Genomic DNA, 10,555 nt, shown 5'->3' on the forward strand with positions numbered 1-10,555 from the left:
TTACAATGGCAATCACAAGCAATCAGCAAGAAAGCCTTAGAGTGGGGAGATGCTGTTGTAAGGAAAATGGTATTTCTGCAGAGTCCTGGATTAAAATTTTTAATTGAAATGCATTGTACAGAATGCTCTGATACTTAGTACAGCTTAGAGTTTTTTCCATTCTCCTCCCTGAACTTCAGGCCATGTGTGTTTCTTTTCTCCAGAGCACAGATATCAATTCACTAGCTCACTAATCACATGGGCATAGATATGCATGCCAAAGGCACAAATCTATTGGTTTTAAAAAAATTGACTTGGCTTATATAGTATCACAACAGTTATTATTATGGGGTATAAAAAGCAACCAGATGAAATGCTCTTCAAATATATAGCTATTTCCAATTCTGAATAAATCCAAGTGCTGGCCTTTCTGTGCATTTTACCCTGCTCTGCTGCATCTTCTTGTCCTGGAAGCAGAAATGGTGCCCCTGAAGCACAGAATGAGAGCTGAGCTTGGCTTCATAAAACAACCATTCTTTCAGGGAAAACAACTGAATTCAAACAAGGGCAGAGGTCACAGAACAATGTTGTTCTCATTTTCTCTTTCTAGTTTCTACCCTAGTGAATAGCAATTGGTTAAATGACCTCTTTTCTCAACCATTGATTTGGAAACTTGCTGCTAATTGATTTCCCTCATTCAACCCAAAGCTCTAGAAATCCATCCAGGCTTTGCAGCTTGCTTGTGAGATGTGTAAACTTGCTTGGTAATTTGCTGGGATACACTGTAATTCAGTGTCCAGCTGAAAAAATACGGTGTCCTTAGCAGTAGAAGAAATTAGAGAAACGTACTTTGCATTTTAAATCAACATCCGTAACAAGAACAGCTGTCAGCCCCATCCCAGTCCTACAGATTGTGTTGTGGTGCCTCAAACTGTGCAGCTTTCAGCATTCATACAGCACTGAAACACCCCTTTGCTGAACTGCTTATTGACAGTCTTAGCCTCAGGCCATGCCACTAAGAGCAGTGTCTGATTTAGGCATAAGCTAAACAAGTTACACCTTAGGGCCCCACAATCTACAAAGGCCTAAAAAAAAATTCAGAATTTTTTTTTTGGGGGGGGGGGATTTTAAAATATTATGTGTGTTGAATATCTGCCTCTCTCTCTCTCTCTCTCTCTCTCTCTCTCTCTCTCTCTCACACACACACACACACACACACACACAGTGTTCAAAAAGTTTTAAATCAAATAACAACAACAACAACAACAACAACAGGTATTTATATACCGCCTTTCTTGGTCTTTATTCAAGACTTTATTCAAGGCGGTTTACATAGGCAGGCTTTATTAAATCCCTATTAAATCGGGATTTTTACAATTTCAAAGAAGGTTCTTTCTTTCAAGAACGACTACATTCAAGGTGTTTCATTCCGATCTGGCTTCACATTCTGGCCTCCATCCTCCCACGCTCAGAGCAGATGGAATTGCTCGGCTTCAGCTTGTCAGCTGCTTCAAGGTCGCACAGTGCCGGTGGCCTCGAACTGGCGACCTTGTGGATGTTATCTTCAGGCAGACAGAGGCTCTACCCTCTAGACCAGACCTCCTGCCCGTACTCCATATCCATGTACTTCTTCCCTGCAAGTAAGCATCCATCCAGGGACAGATATTTTTCCTCCAGTTCACACCTTCATACAGTGCATATTCACTCTCAAACTCATGAAGCAATACAGTACAATAATGAGGATTACTGAAGGTTACTGATAGCACTAGCTAGAACTAGCTAGCTTTAGCTAACCACAACACATTCCTAGATCTGACTGCTTTCTTATCTCTAATGCTGTTTACAGCACTGGGCTTGGACACTCAGCATAGTTCCAAGGCTAGCAGAGTGTGCTCTGCACAGAAGCAGATGTGTCTGCCTGTGTTGCCAAGTCTTGCTTAAAGCTTCAAAGCCCAGCGCTTCTGCATATGCTACACAGGTGGACCAGGCAACAGCCATATGCGAGTATGGGCCATGTTGGATTACAGGATAGATATTCGCTGTGTCGTGCAGGGCAGACGCACCAGCATGTGTAAGGTCTGTAAAAATTTTTGAACATTTCTCTTTCCGTTGCCGTTAACTATGTTACCCTATCCCTTTCTGTTACGATGTAGTAATACCCTAAAATCCCAGAGACCCATTTGACTCATTCTGTATAACGGCATCTTCTTTTCAATCCCTTTTGAAGGCAAAAGGGAGAGATGAGAAGAGAGAGGAAAAGCCAGTACCCCAAGTTCCATCAGGCAGGTACATTACCTAGATTGTGATATTTTTATCTTTCTGCTTACAGGCGCATGAACTACTTCAGACCTATAGAATTCAGTGAAGAGGAGACTGAGAAGAGGGAGAGGATGTGTACAAAATCAGAGGAGCACTGTAGTATGACAGAAGGTGGCCATAAGGCAGGGAAAGGAGTGAATAAAAGGCTTGGACGAAGCTAGGCAAAGGTCAGTCATCAGTCTCTCTTCCAACTTCCTCCCTGCATCTACCTTTGAATCCTGCCTGCCCTCTCTTCTTTTCTGCCTCTCTCTGACTCCTTGCTGTTCCAGTTCCTTCCCTCAACCCTCAGAGTGCTTCTGTTTTTTGCACTCCATCAAGCAACATGGCTCTAAACCTTGGGTGCTTCCCCAAAACAAAGTAGCATTTGCTACACACCTGAGCGATAGCCATGGTAATGCTAGTTTCAATTCATTTAAGTCTCAGGGCAGGGGTGGCACAAACATCTTGTCCCTAACGTAGCCCCAAAGAAATCCAAGCATGAAGTGCTGTTGAACCGCAATAACGGACTCCGTTTTCATGTACTCCAGAGCCTTTTCTGCACCTGGTGCCATTCTGAGTGACAGGAGCTCCCCCTTACCAGCCAAGGTTGCACCGATTGTCTGGTGTGTGCACTTACAAAATTTGGAGACATTCTTTTTTATCACTGTGGACTGTGTCTCTGTATCCCTTACAGTTATGGTGTTATGGCTAGCCAAAATCCCAGAGACCATAATGACTCATCCTGTAGAAACATGGTACAACCATTTTTTAGGTAGGAAGTACGGTTTTGTCACTCCCATCTCAAAAAAGATATTGCTGAGATGGAAAAGATACAAAGGACAACACCCCAAACGATCAGAGAAACTGGAGGACCTTCTTTTTGAGGAAAGGCTATAACATTCGGGGCGTTTTGGTTTTGGGGATAAAAGGGGAACGTGGGTGAGGCTAGCAAAGATCTAGCTAGCTTGGGACTGAACTGTGGATCTGGTGTCCTTTCTGAGTTGTGACTTCTGTCCTGCCTGCTGTGGGACACTTGTTTCCACCATAGCTCAGCAGCCAGAGTCAGCACCAGCTAGTGGCTGAGCAGTAATGCATGATTCATAGGGATTTTTTCTAGCCACTGTCATCAGAAAGCAAGAGCTTGGCTTTCTTTGCCCTCCTCTTCCTTGGCTCACATCAGCAGAAACTATTAAAACTTCAATTGACATAAAGCACTGAAAGCCCACAGGAGCCCATGTGCAGACAGACAGCAACACTGACATCGGCTGCTATTATTATTATTATTATTAACTTTAAAAATCTAAATGACCCAATTGCATCACTTGAAACAGATGATCCACTTATCTGATAACTTGTGGCAAAAGAGGATAGCATGACGATACCATCTGTCTTTTAGAGTGACCATCAGTGGTCTTTTCAGCAGGTGTTAGTCTTTCCTTCAACTTTTGAATATGGTGCCCTTCCCCTTCCAATCTACCCGGTGCCCTTCCCCTTCCAATCTACCCCTTCCAATCTACCCTTCCAATCTACTATCTACAGCCCTCAGTTTGGCTGTACTTGTCGTAAGAGGCGACTAAACAGCCACCGGGTAGATGGGACTCGTCAGCCTAGGAAGGCAGCTCATCTAAGAGAAGGAAACTCTGACCTCAAACCTCCACTGCCTTGTGGCTACATCCAGTTCTGGAAAAGGCTTCAGGAGTCAACCTCGAGGCAAAATCAGGAGCCGGAGTCCCTTAGGCAGTTCATGGCTGAACACAGTCACGTTCTGGCAACTCCTGCGACGCCGCTGGAACCAACCGTATTGGCTTCTGCCTTTCCATTGGACCATTCCAGCGACGTGGAGAGGGGGGATTTGCTGCATGGGTAACAGCCTATCCTCCATACCTTCTTTACCCAGGCTTCGCGCACTGGAGAGGACACTCCAACTTCGCCATACGGCGTCGGCACAACACGGGAAGCAGCAGTTTACCGGTTATAAGTCTTTGCTCGATTGGCGTAGAGCATGACGCCAGGGGCTGCTTCCGACGGTGGGAGAGATCATTGCATCTCATTGGGCAGCTACCGCCCGCCTTAAGCTGGGCAGTCCCCAGCCAGTAAGGTGTTGCCTCGCCACGGTCCGTTAACCTCATGGGGTGCGTGGGGTTTAGGGTGAAAACCGACAAGCGGATCGACAACTCTGCACCATACAACAGAAAACAGAAAACTACTGCCCTAAAGCTGGGCACCTGGAACGTTAGGACAATGACACCTGGCTTCTCTGATGACCTGCAAGAAATAGACGACGCACGCAAAACAGCTGTCATCGACATGGAGCTGAGCAGACTGCAGATGGACATCGTCGCCCTTCAAGAGACTAGGCTGCCAGATTCCGGATCTGTCAAGGAGAGAAATTTCTCATTTTTCTGGCAGGGAAAACCACCAAACGAAACCAGGGAACATGGCGTTGGCTTTGCGGTCAGAAATACCCTGCTGAAATCCATCATCCCACCTACTGTGGGAAGTGAAAGAATTTTGTCCCTGCAGCTCCAGTCATCAGCAGGACCTATCACTCTCATCAGTGCTTATGCACCGACTCTGTCGTCTCCAGCAGAAGCCAAAGACAAATTCTATGATGACCTGGCCACCACTGTCAAGAAAATCCCTGTAAAAGAGCCATTGTTCATCCTCGGCGATTTCAATGCTAGAGTTGGTGCTGATAACAGTTCATGGCCCACTTGCTTAGGTCAGTTTGGCACTGGGAGGATGAACGAAAATGGCCAACGCCTGCTAGAGTTTTGCTGTCATCACGGTCTCTGTGTCAGCAACACGTTCTTCAACACAAAGCCCCAACATAGAGTCTCTTGGAGACATCCAAGATCAAAGCACTGGCACCAGCTCGACCTGATCCTCACCAGACGCTCCAGCCTTCCCAGCATCAAGATCACACGCAGTTATCATGGTGCTGCCTGCGACACTGACCACTCCCTGGTGTGCAGCAGAGTGAAACTGCAAACAAAGCGACTGTATCACACGAAAAAGGAAGGAAGACCTCGCATTGATACCAGCAAGACCCGGGATCAGAGAAAAGTGGAGGAATTTGCACAAGCGCTTGAGGAATCTCTTCCAGGCCCGGCCGACGCAAACGCATCCAACAGATGGGAACATTTCAAGAATACCGTTTACAACACCGCCTTGTCCATATTCGGCAAGAAGACCAACAAGGCGGCAGACAGGTTTGAAGCCCACTCTGAGGAGTTGACACCAGTCATTGAGGAAAAGAGGAGAGCTCAAGCAGCATACAAGGTCTGTCCCAGTGAGCGCAACCTGCAGGTCCTCCGAACTGCTCGCAGCAAAGTCCAACAGACTGCCAGGAGATGTGCTAACGACTACTGGCTCCAGCTCTGTTCCGAGATACAGATAGCAGCTGACACGGGCAACATCAAGGGGATGTATGATGGTATCAAGCAGGCCCTAGGTCCAACACAGAAGAAAATTGCCCCTCTGAAGTCTGCCACAGGCGAGGTCATCCAGGATCGGGCGCAGCAGATGGAACGCTGGGTGCAGCACTACTCTGAGCTATATTCCAGAGAAAATGTAGTCACCGAAGAAGCACTGAACAACATTGAGTGCCTGCCTGTGCTGGAAGAGCTTGACAGTGAACCAACCCTAGAAGAACTTCACGTGGCCCTGGACTCCCTTGCCTTTGGCAAGGCACCTGGAAAAGACAGCATCCCTGCTGAAGTCCTAAAATGCTGCAAAGAGATCATCGTCACTGAGCTGCATGAAATCCTCTGTCTCTGCTGGAGAGAAGGTGGAGTACCTCAAGACATGAGGGATGCAAACATCATCACGCTGTACAAGAACAAAGGTGACAGGGGTGACTGCAACAACTACCGCGGCATCTCTCTCCTTAGCGTTGTAGGAAAGCTGTTTGCCCGAGTTGTACTAAAGAGGCTCCAGGTACTTGCAGAGAGCGTCTATCCAGAATCGCAGTGTGGATTCCGAGCCAACAGGTCCACCACTGATATGGTATTCTCCCTTAGACAACTGCAGGAGAAATGCAGGGAACAACGACAGCCACTCTTCATAGCCTTCATAGATCTCACAAAGGCTTTCGACCTGGTCAGCAGAGACGGCCTCTTCAAGATTCTCCCCAAGATTGGATGTCCACCCAGGCTCCTCAGCATCATCAGATCCTTCCACAAGGACATGAAGGGCACTGTTGTCTTCGATGGCTCCACATCAGACCCTTTTGACATCCGAAGCGGAGTGAAGCAGGGCTGTGTTCTTGCACCAACCTTGTTTGGGATTTTCTTCGCTGTCCTGCTGAAGCAGGCCTTTGGAACTGCAACAGAAGGCATCTATCTCCGGACCAGATCAGACGGAAAGCTCTTCAACCTCTCCAGACTGAGAGCAAAGTCCAAAGTCCAGCTGAAATGTCTGCGTGACTTCCTCTTTGCCGACGATGCAGCTGTCACTACCCACTCTGCCAAAGATCTCCAGCAGCTCATGGATCGTTTTAGCAAGGCCTGCCAAGATTTTGGACTGACAATCAGCCTGAAGAAAACACAGGTCATGGTTCAGGATGTGGACTCACCTCCCTGCATTACAATCTCTGAGCATGAACTGGAGGTTGTCCATGACTTTGTGTACCTTGGCTCAACGATCTCTGACACTCATTCTCTCGATGCCGAGCTAAACAAGCGCATCGGTAAAGCAGCTACCACGTTTTCCAGACTCACAAAGAGAGTCTGGTCCAACAAGAAGCTGACGGAACATACCAAGATCCAGGTCTACAGAGCTTGCGTCCTGAGTACACTTCTGTACTGCAGCGAGTCATGGACTCTTCGCTCACAACAGGAGAGGAAACTGAGCGCTTTCCACATGCGCTGCCTCCGACGCATCCTCGGCATCACCTGGCAGGACAAAGTTCCAAACAACACAGTCCTGGAACGTGCTGGAATCCCTAGCATGTATTCACTGCTGAAACAGAGACGCCTGCGTTGGCTTGGTCATGTCGTGAGAATGGATGATGGCCGGATCCCAAAGGATCTCCTCTATGGAGAACTCGTGCAAGGAAAGCGCCCTACAGGTAGACCACAGCTGCGATACAAGGACATCTGCAAGAGGGATCTGAAGGCCTTAGGGATGGACCTCAACAAGTGGGAAACCCTGGCCTCTGAGCGGCCCGCTTGGAGGCAGGTTGTGCAGCATGGCCTTTCCCAGTTTGAAGAGACACTTGGCCAACAGTCTGAGGCTAAGAGGCAAAGAAGGAAGGCCCATAGCCAGGGAGACAGACCAGGGACAGACTGCACTTGCTCCCGGTGTGGAAGGGATTGTCACTCCCGGATTGGCCTTTTCAGCCACACTAGACGCTGTGCCAGAACCACCTTTCAGAGCGCGATACCATAGTCTTTCGAGACTGAAGGTTGCCAATAGTAAACAGTGCATACCATGCACGCACACTTGTTCAGATGAGAAGGGGCAACTGTATGTATGTTCTTTTCAAAATGATATCTATCAAGGGCTTTCCCCCTCAGTCTCAGATCGTGTGTGTGTGTGTGTGTGTGTGTGTGTGTGTGTGTGTGTGTGTGTGTGTGTGTGTGAAAATTAAATTAATCTATAAGTTTCCTTCCCATAAGCAATTCATCCAAGTTTTTTCCAGTTACAATTTCTTTCTCTTCTGTTCACACACACACAGTGTTGTAAATGACTAAGGACCCAATCCTATCTAACTTTCCAGAGCTAATGCAGCCTAATTAAGCCCTGAGATAAGGGGACATTTACTCCCTTGAGAAGGCTTCTGTGACTGCTCCCACCACCACAGGATGCCCCTCATGTTAGGTAATTCGCACTCAACCCTTTTCTCTAGGTGGAGAATTGCCACAATCCCCAAAGGGGAGGGGAGGCAGAACATCCAAGGTTCTCTGAGGAGTTGAAAGTTGACAGGAGTTGCTGAATGGAGTTAGAGCAGGAAGAGCAGGGACCTGTCTAGAGGAGTAACTCTGTGCTCAGCTAGCTCTGCCTGCTTGTTAGGTGATGGGACGGGCAGGCAGGGAAGCTGGTATTGATGAGGACCATACCTGATACTACAGCAAAAGTGATCCCTGGGTTCACATGCACCTGCTGCTGCTGCTGCCTTCAACGTGTCACATGTGCAGAAGTGCTGTCTCCTGTCAGCTCCATGGAGGAGGTCAGTCGAACTAAACATTCTCATGATGATGGGCCTTAGGGCCCAATCCTATCCAACTTTCCCATGCTGATGCAGCTGTGCCAGTGGGGTGTGTGCTGTATCCTGTGGTGGGATGGCAAGTCACAGAAGGTCTCCTCAAGGTAGGGAGATATTTATTCCCTTACCTCAGGGCTGCATTGTGGCTGCCTCAGTGTTGGAAAGGATTGGGACCCCGCTTGCCCACCTCTGCTTTAAGCAGTGCAAAATATTTAATGTGAACAAACCTCCATTTAGGAAAGACTTTACTAAGCTATTTCACATACTTTTCCTGTTCTTACAAAGCATGGCATATCTGGCAATGGTCAGTGGCTTCACTAGGATACACGTCACCCCGGTGTGGGAGGCTTGCACATCACCCTGTGCAGTGGGTGGGGCAACACCCCAGGTGGTGGGCATGGTGATGTGCCGTTGCCCCGCCCCACTGGTTTTTTGGCTGTACCTTTTGATAGAACACAGGTATTTCAATGTGGTTTGTTTCATTGCATTCTGCATGAAATTACGCATTGATTGATATATAACATGTTATTATTCCTCCAAATTCTGATTTTAGTGATTTTGAAAACTAGTAGAGTCTCACACACACACACTGTGTCAACTTAACACATTATTGCAGCAGTTCTCAAACTTTTAGCATTGGGACCCACTTTTTAGAATGACAATCTGTCCAGGACCCATTGAAAGTGATGTCATGGCCAGAAGTGACATCATCGAGCAAATTAAAATAAATAGTTATAAATAATTAAATTAAAATAAAAGAAATAATTAAATAAGGGGGAGCCAGTCCTGTTATGCCAAGTGAATTTTCTCTGTAGTCTGCCCGCAATAACACCCCCCCCAAAAAAAATGAATCAGTGAGTTTTCCAGCCCTCCCCAGTGCCCAGTTTAAAGTTCTTCTATTTCAAGCATATCAAGATAAAGACCCTCCTGGCTTCACAAGTGCAAAATAGAAAACATTCCCCTTACCAGATTCTTTTGTCCTTTTTAGTGGGAGGGGGGAAGAGGCTGCCTTCTGGAGCATTTGTTGTGCTCCAGTTCCATCAGATCGAGACCATTCTGGTGTCCTCACATTCCCCTTTGCCTGGCCTGATCACAAGCCAAGGCATAGCTGCCTACTCGTGAGTAAACACAACCCTGAGGCTGCTTCGCTTTCCACAGGGCTCAATACATTCACAGCTGGGAGGGAGGGACCTCCTTCTCAGGTGTTTTTTTGGGGCTGCATTCATTGGATAGGGACCATTCTGGTGTCCTAGGAATCCTCTCAGCCTGCCCTTTCTGACAGACTATGGCAAGTACACCTACTTGCAAGTAAGCGCACAATACGGCTCAGTTTCACTTTCCATAGAGCTCCATGCATTTTTATTTTTTTATTTTTGGTTTTTGGCCATAACCTTTGAAGGAAAGGAGCTATTTCACTCTGGTTTTTTTGCATTGCATTCTGCTGGAAATTCCACATCCAATGGTGTATGGCAAGATGGGGTTACTCCTAAAACCACGATTTTAGCACGTCATCCCCCCAGTGTGCGTCATCCCCCCCTTGCGTGTCACCCTGTGCGGCCCACACTCTAGTGATGCCACTGGCAATGGTGCAAAAACGTGGCACATTCTGGCAGTCACCTGAAACAAATCAGTGCCCAGTTTTTGTTTTTTGGGGGGGTCATAAAAAATGCAAGAAGAGCCCCACTGGATCAGGCCAAAGGCTTATCTAATCCAGCTTCCTGTATCTCACAGTGTTCCACCAGTTGCCTCAGAAAGCACCCAAGACAACAAAGATTGCATTCTGGTGTCCTCCCTTGCATCTGGCATTCTGAGGTAGCCGACTTCTAACATCAAGAGGTTGCACGTACACATCATGCCTTGTAACCCGTTATGGACTTTTCCTCCAGAAATTTGTTCAGTGTCCTTTTAAAAGCATCCAGGCCAGATGCCATCACCCCATCTGGTGGCAAGGAGTTCCACAGACCAATTACACGCTGGGTAAAGAAATATTTTCTTTCTAACTCTCTCAACACTCAATTTTAGTAAATTTCTCCTGCTTCTGGTGTTGTGTGAGAGGGAAAAGAACATCCC

This window comes from Tiliqua scincoides, chromosome 1 (genome assembly GCF_035046505.1).
Source record: "Tiliqua scincoides isolate rTilSci1 chromosome 1, rTilSci1.hap2, whole genome shotgun sequence".
Classification (NCBI taxonomy): domain Eukaryota; kingdom Metazoa; phylum Chordata; class Lepidosauria; order Squamata; family Scincidae; genus Tiliqua; species Tiliqua scincoides.